The following is a 6,241-nucleotide window of genomic DNA, read 5'->3' as shown; positions in this document are numbered from 1 at the left end:
TCAGTTCAAAGTTTCGTTATGTATTCAAATTGTATGCAATATTATACGATCTTTGAATCATAGGAGTAACATCCCTAGGCTAATGAACATGTACATAATACATGCTTATATTCCTTCCCTCTCTCGTTCTCTCTCTCTCGCTCTCGCTCTCTTACCCTTCTCCCTCTTTCCTCCTCTAGCCAGTGAAACAAAAGAGCCCAGCAGGCAAGCAGGTAGTAATCGTGTCCTATCATCTACGGGTAACGAAAATGATAAATTTCAAATGTATAACTATAACTGACAGCCGGAAAATGCAGGCTATCATAGAGATAATGGATACACAAATAGATCTTTCACCGGGTGAGATTATCTTATGAAATGAGAACAGTCAGATTTCGAGCAACGACAGCTGGCTTAACTTTTTCATTTCTGATTTCGAAACAATTTCAAGACTGTGTCATTCGGCTGGGTACATACGATTTGAAAAATCTGAAAAAAGTTAGTTACCAATTATTATTATTATTATTATTATTATTATTATTATTATTGTTGTTGTTGTTGTTGTTGTTGTTGTTGTTGTTGTTGTTATTATTATACGATTCAAACCAATTGTTAATATCGAGTAACATTGCAGGAGTAAAATGAAAGCAGGCCAGTTGACAAGCCAATAAATACATATCATAAGTTCGATCAACGGTAAGGAATAAGCGGCCAGCATGAGCATTAATTAGCTCAGAATCGATGTTAAATAACGAAGTATTGCGAGTCCGTGATGTAATTGACGTAAACGAGTTTCTCGCAACGCAAAAGTTAATTCAAAAGCTACAAGTTTACGGGACTTGTGCAATAAGTTGCGTTGTGCAAACAAGCCAGAAAGTCGAAGAGATCATCCTTACTTCCGCATGGTAATTAAATACGTTACCTGTGTAAACAGTTTTGAAATGAATTGTATACACATAAACGCAGTTAACAATAAGAACAACACGTTAGCAACAAGACATAAAACTCGCTTCGAGTTTCGATTGGCATGTATAAAGGGCATACATCAGTGACAATACTTCGATCAAGTCCGATAAAGTTCAAGCTCCTTGCGGCGAAGAATATTTTTCGAAATGAAAATTTGCGTAGGATTTTACGAAAGAGTCTCGTGAAACAAGTACGGATAAACGTGAAACGATTGTACCAGCTCGGGAATATAGATCGTGAAAACTCGTAGCGATAGTCGCCGGATCGGCGTGTGTATCGCAATATGCGAATGTGGCCTGTGTGCTCGTGGTATAGCTGTGGATAAGTAGAGGCTTAGGGGTGCAGATACACGGAGGTAATAAATACCCTGCACGTATAGGGGTAATTGAAAATCGAGTTTATATGCGCGCTAATGGATTGAAGCTGCGGTAATAATTCCAATAATTGAAGGGTAATCAACTGTTTTCCAGTTAAACCAAAACCTCGTTACACATCTCCTACAACTTCGGGTTAGATAATACCCACACCCCGGTATACATACAGGGAGAAATGGGTGTTATAGCTGTACGTGGATTCGCACGCCGCGCCCTCGCCCTGCATAACCAAAATCCTCCGACCGTGCGGGTAATAAACTTGTCGCCGTACGGAATGACGCGTACCTGCAACCAACCAATCTGCCCACCCGTCCTACCCACGGCTCACACTTCCTACGAGAAACTCGGTCCGACCGCGGTGTTCGGGAGTAAACTTGAATGGCGCAAACGAGAGTCGAGACAATAGCACTTAGTTTAGACTAATTAACGCCCGGCCCATCCCGTCGAGTCGAGTCGCGTCGCGGAGGTTTCAAAAGCGCGTGAGAGTAGGTACAACCTCTTCTACACAAACGTACACGTGGGTACGAACATTATCCGCGCGTTCCTCGCGTGATTCGAAAAATCCCGTGGCTCGGAGGCGACGTTTACGTGCAAGTATCCAGGTATACGGCAAACGGTATACGGTAGGTAGTAATATATATTCCTTGAAAATGTGAAAATAAAAGAAGATTATGTTTAAACAAAAAAAGAGGGAAAAATAAAGGAAAACAATGTGAAATGAGAAATAAAAATCGCCTCGTTTTTAGCCCCGGTTAACGGGCGTGTTTAGCCTCGCGGTGCAAAACCGTTTCCGAGGGTATAATACACACTCGCTCACACAACGGGCGCGCTCGGAGCGCCTAAACGCCAGGCGCTCTTTGTGAACGAGTCTGTTTGAAATTCCTGCGTCCCGAGTAACTCGAACCCGGCCATTTCGTTCGGTATTAATTGGTTCCACGTCAGACCCCGTATACCCTCTCCGCCGGCAGTCGAGGCGAGGCTGGTGTCGGGTCCGGAGTCGGGCCCCGACCGACCCCAACCCCAAACCCCAGGCCCGGGGGTTAGGAACAGAAAGGTTCGGAAACCTTCCGTGCTGCATGTTTTTGCCACGACCCCTGGGTCGCTCGACGGCACCCCTTCCGCCTGGGGTACATAAAGCATAATAAAGGCCTGCGGAATCGGTCCGCGCGGAGTGAGCGCCGAGCCGGCTCGTCTCGAGACGCGTCGCCATTGGCCCACGTGCCAAGAGCCGGTAACGCGGTTGGCGTTTTTGCCGACCGATACGCCTATTTATTCCCGCTGGGCGTAACTCCGATTTTTCCACGCCAAGATTGGCCCCCGTCGTTCGTCCGGCGTTCTTATAGGCTCCGAGTCCCGGGTCGACGCTCCGCGCGGACTCGCCGGGTTTAAGATGCCCCGGCAATCAAGTAGAACCTTCGGTCGACCGAGGATAGCGGATCCGGGAAATACGGCGAGAGGGAACGCGGTCGCAAAGGGGGAAAGACGCGGCGGCCATATTTAGAGAAGGAAATCAGTGAAGAGCATTCGCGTTTCGCATCGAACTGCAGCGGCAGCGCAATCCGACCGGGACTTCGCAAAGAACGAACGAACGAACGAACGAACTAACGTACGAACAAGGGAAGGAAGGACGGAAGGAACGGGAGGCGAGTTCGCGGTGTGTATAGAAACTCGCTCCGGAGTTTTACCAGGCTCTTCGCTCTTGGTTTCCCCGCGTGGCTAGATGTGCCCCGTGTAATGCGGATAGGTACACAAAACCACCCTTGTATGCATATCCAGATGGGCGCATATGCATACATAGGTAGTACGTACATACATGCCGTGTGTACCCACACACGATCTACCCGCCGCCATTTTGAACAGACCTATGCAGGCATCTATGTATGCAGATATAGTGTATGTACTCATTACGGACATTCTTTTATACCTCCTTCGCTCCTTGCACCTACGCTATTCTCGCATTATAGTATATATATATATATAACGCATATACCCTGTGTAAGGCACAGGCATAACGTGCGGTTCCCGAATGTCCCAAGAATTTTTACGCGTCCAGCTAGCTTACACACCGTGGATAAAATATCACTCTGATCATAATAAACCTCAGGCGTGGTCACGGGTGACTGCAGGTGTGGCTTTACATTAGGGATCAAGCAATCTGATCAAAAGTGTCGAAATAAACAAACTACGAAATAACATCGTGCAACTGCACAACGTCGTGAAATAAAACTTGATTCGAACAATAGTATACCAGTCTCTGCAAAAGTAAGGCTCATTTTCTTCGCAATTGATTGTGACTTCTACGGAAATCTCATCGGATTAATATACCGCAATATAGCATATTAGCATTAATGTTGTAATGTACACACCAACATACTTCCGAAGATGACCGATTGCCGTGGATTGTTATTTATAACTTGGATAATGTCGACGGATTAATCCAGAAGCTAATCAATGGAACATCGATCCGGAAAGATTTTCAAATAAATCATTCCCGCAAGCGTAATGAGCTGCGATCCATTAAACTTGAATAAAAGTATCGGTTTGGACATTAAAATGAGTTATACAATAATGCCAGCTCTCGGAAGTTTTTGGTAGGCTACGTAACCGAGTTGTCGGGATAGTGTTTTAATAATATTCGGCCCAACGTCTTGAGAAGTATATATCTTCTAACTTCTTTGGCGGGACTATACATCCCATATGCCATACAGACACCGCGACTGTGCCTATACTTACACCGGCTACCCATGTTCTTACACCGCGCGTTACGACACTTGTGTATCACATGCTAGCGGTAAAGTATCGTCCTTATCCGTATACGTGTGTGACTCTTCTAGGGTTTTCCGATAGATTTCCCATCGGCATGCAACGTTACAAGCGTCCATCACCGTACTACGTGTCCGCTCACTTGTGTAAATATGTACATGTCCTCAGATAAGTCAGGCGTTAAATATAATAGCCGGGTATTGGCACACATAGGTATGTGTCTATAAATACATACTAGTTGATTATACGAATACTGAATATAAATAACATTTTAGACGACGACTAGTTCGGGAGTCGCTCAGCTATATTAATTATCGTTAACCGATATAACGTGCTTACACATACCTTGACGTAGCGTAGAAGATATCTATTGTACAAGATAACTGCTCAAGATTACACAGCGTACGTATAGTTCCAGTAGGTACGTACCTACGCCAACAAAAGTATACGCTTAATGCAAGACATTGTGCATCGGGGTGTGAATGAATGTGATACCGTGAGTTCTTCTTGAAAGGATCTGCGCGACAACTGCAACTCGTCTAGTTTACAAGTGTAGCCAACTTCGTAAAAATGTCACCAGCATGATAGGCAGCGATGCGCAGTGGATCTCAGTGGCGTCGTGACTCGGCGATTCTTAATAGGCCAGAGGTTATGGTTGACTGTCACTTGTCAACCGGTCGAGTCTAGGGATTTTGTTCTTGCCAGGGAAGGCTTGGTTCAGGCTGCGAGCACAGATGCCAGCCAATCAAAATCGAGTAGGTTGAATCGCGCGCGCTTCGAGCAAGTCCTTTTAAAACGAACTCTCGGTATACGCGCTAAATATCTACTTCCCGCGTGCATGCAACCGAACGAAAGTAATGTATAATAATCCGCGGTGTCTCCGCAGCGTGCAGTTCGAGAGAGTCCATCATCACACGTGCGGCGCGCATCGATGCAAGGAAGGAGCAATTGACGAAGATGCCAGTTGGCAGTCGGACTCTCGGCAAGAATGATGCAATTAACCAATAAACACATTCTCGAATGCGCCCCCGATTGAAAAACGCGGACGGCGCGCTTGCATCGTGACCCTCTTCCTTGCACTCCGTGCTCTATAGCTATGTAAGTAAGTCAGTGATTATTCGCCGTGATGGTTTGACGTGCGTCTCTTTTCACGTACGCGATTTGGACCCTGCTTCTTATGCAGCGGCCGATTCGACGTGTATACAATGCTCCTTGTTGCAGCTACTTTTCGTTGTTGTTGCAGAATTAAACGCGGAGCATACGTGCAGTAATCCGCTGTCGGATCGGCGTGTTGAACATCGTATATTTTTCCGCGATAGATATTCTCCGTGTTAGATATATTTCATTTACATAATACACATTTTACACGTATACGTGTGTCCGATTAAAAGAGGACGATTTCGTTCCGAAGAGCTACGCGATTCTGAAATAAACATAATTAAGACAGGATAATAACGTGTGCGTATCGAGAAACAAAACCGTCCACGCGGCGGTTTCTTTCTACAATTTTATTGCCTCGTACGTACGTGCCGTGACAAAACTTAATCATCGCCTTCGTCTCGACTACGCTTCGACGTATAACCGAAGCTCCTCGACGCAAAGTGCAGCGGCGCGAAAACTCCGATACACCTCTCCTCCACCTCATATGTATGGGTACTCCACGCGCGAAGCCACGGTTCAAGTCTCCCGCGCGTCAATCTTTGATCAGCCTTGCTGGTGTACGAAGACACATACAGTCGCGTCTCGGCTACTGCGACCATTTTGCACCGCACCGCATCGCCGCGTCGGTGCATCGCGGCGACACGAAGTGTCACTGCTTCCGTACCGCCAAGTATAGCGGTTCGCGCCGGAATGGCAACGAGGATTGGCTCACGGGCCCGGAACGGGGCGGGGAGGGGGGAATACGCCGGCTTTGCGCTTCGTTAAGGATGCGAATCGGGTGTACAGACCGAAGAAAAATGTGTCGGAACAAGCGGAGACGTGCGGTAAAACCAGGATTCCAAATCTGCGGCTAATTGTAAAGTAAATTGAATACGAAACTAAGAACGTCTGGACTTGTTTCTTTTACAAATGCATATCCCAAAAACGTTTGTACGGTATACACTTGGTCGCAGCGATTTTCGACGAGGCTGTTACTTTGGCAACATGGAATCAGCAGA

This window comes from Neodiprion virginianus, chromosome 6, assembly GCF_021901495.1.
Source record: "Neodiprion virginianus isolate iyNeoVirg1 chromosome 6, iyNeoVirg1.1, whole genome shotgun sequence".
NCBI lineage: Eukaryota > Metazoa > Arthropoda > Insecta > Hymenoptera > Diprionidae > Neodiprion > Neodiprion virginianus.
This window is presented reverse-complemented; position numbering follows the sequence as displayed.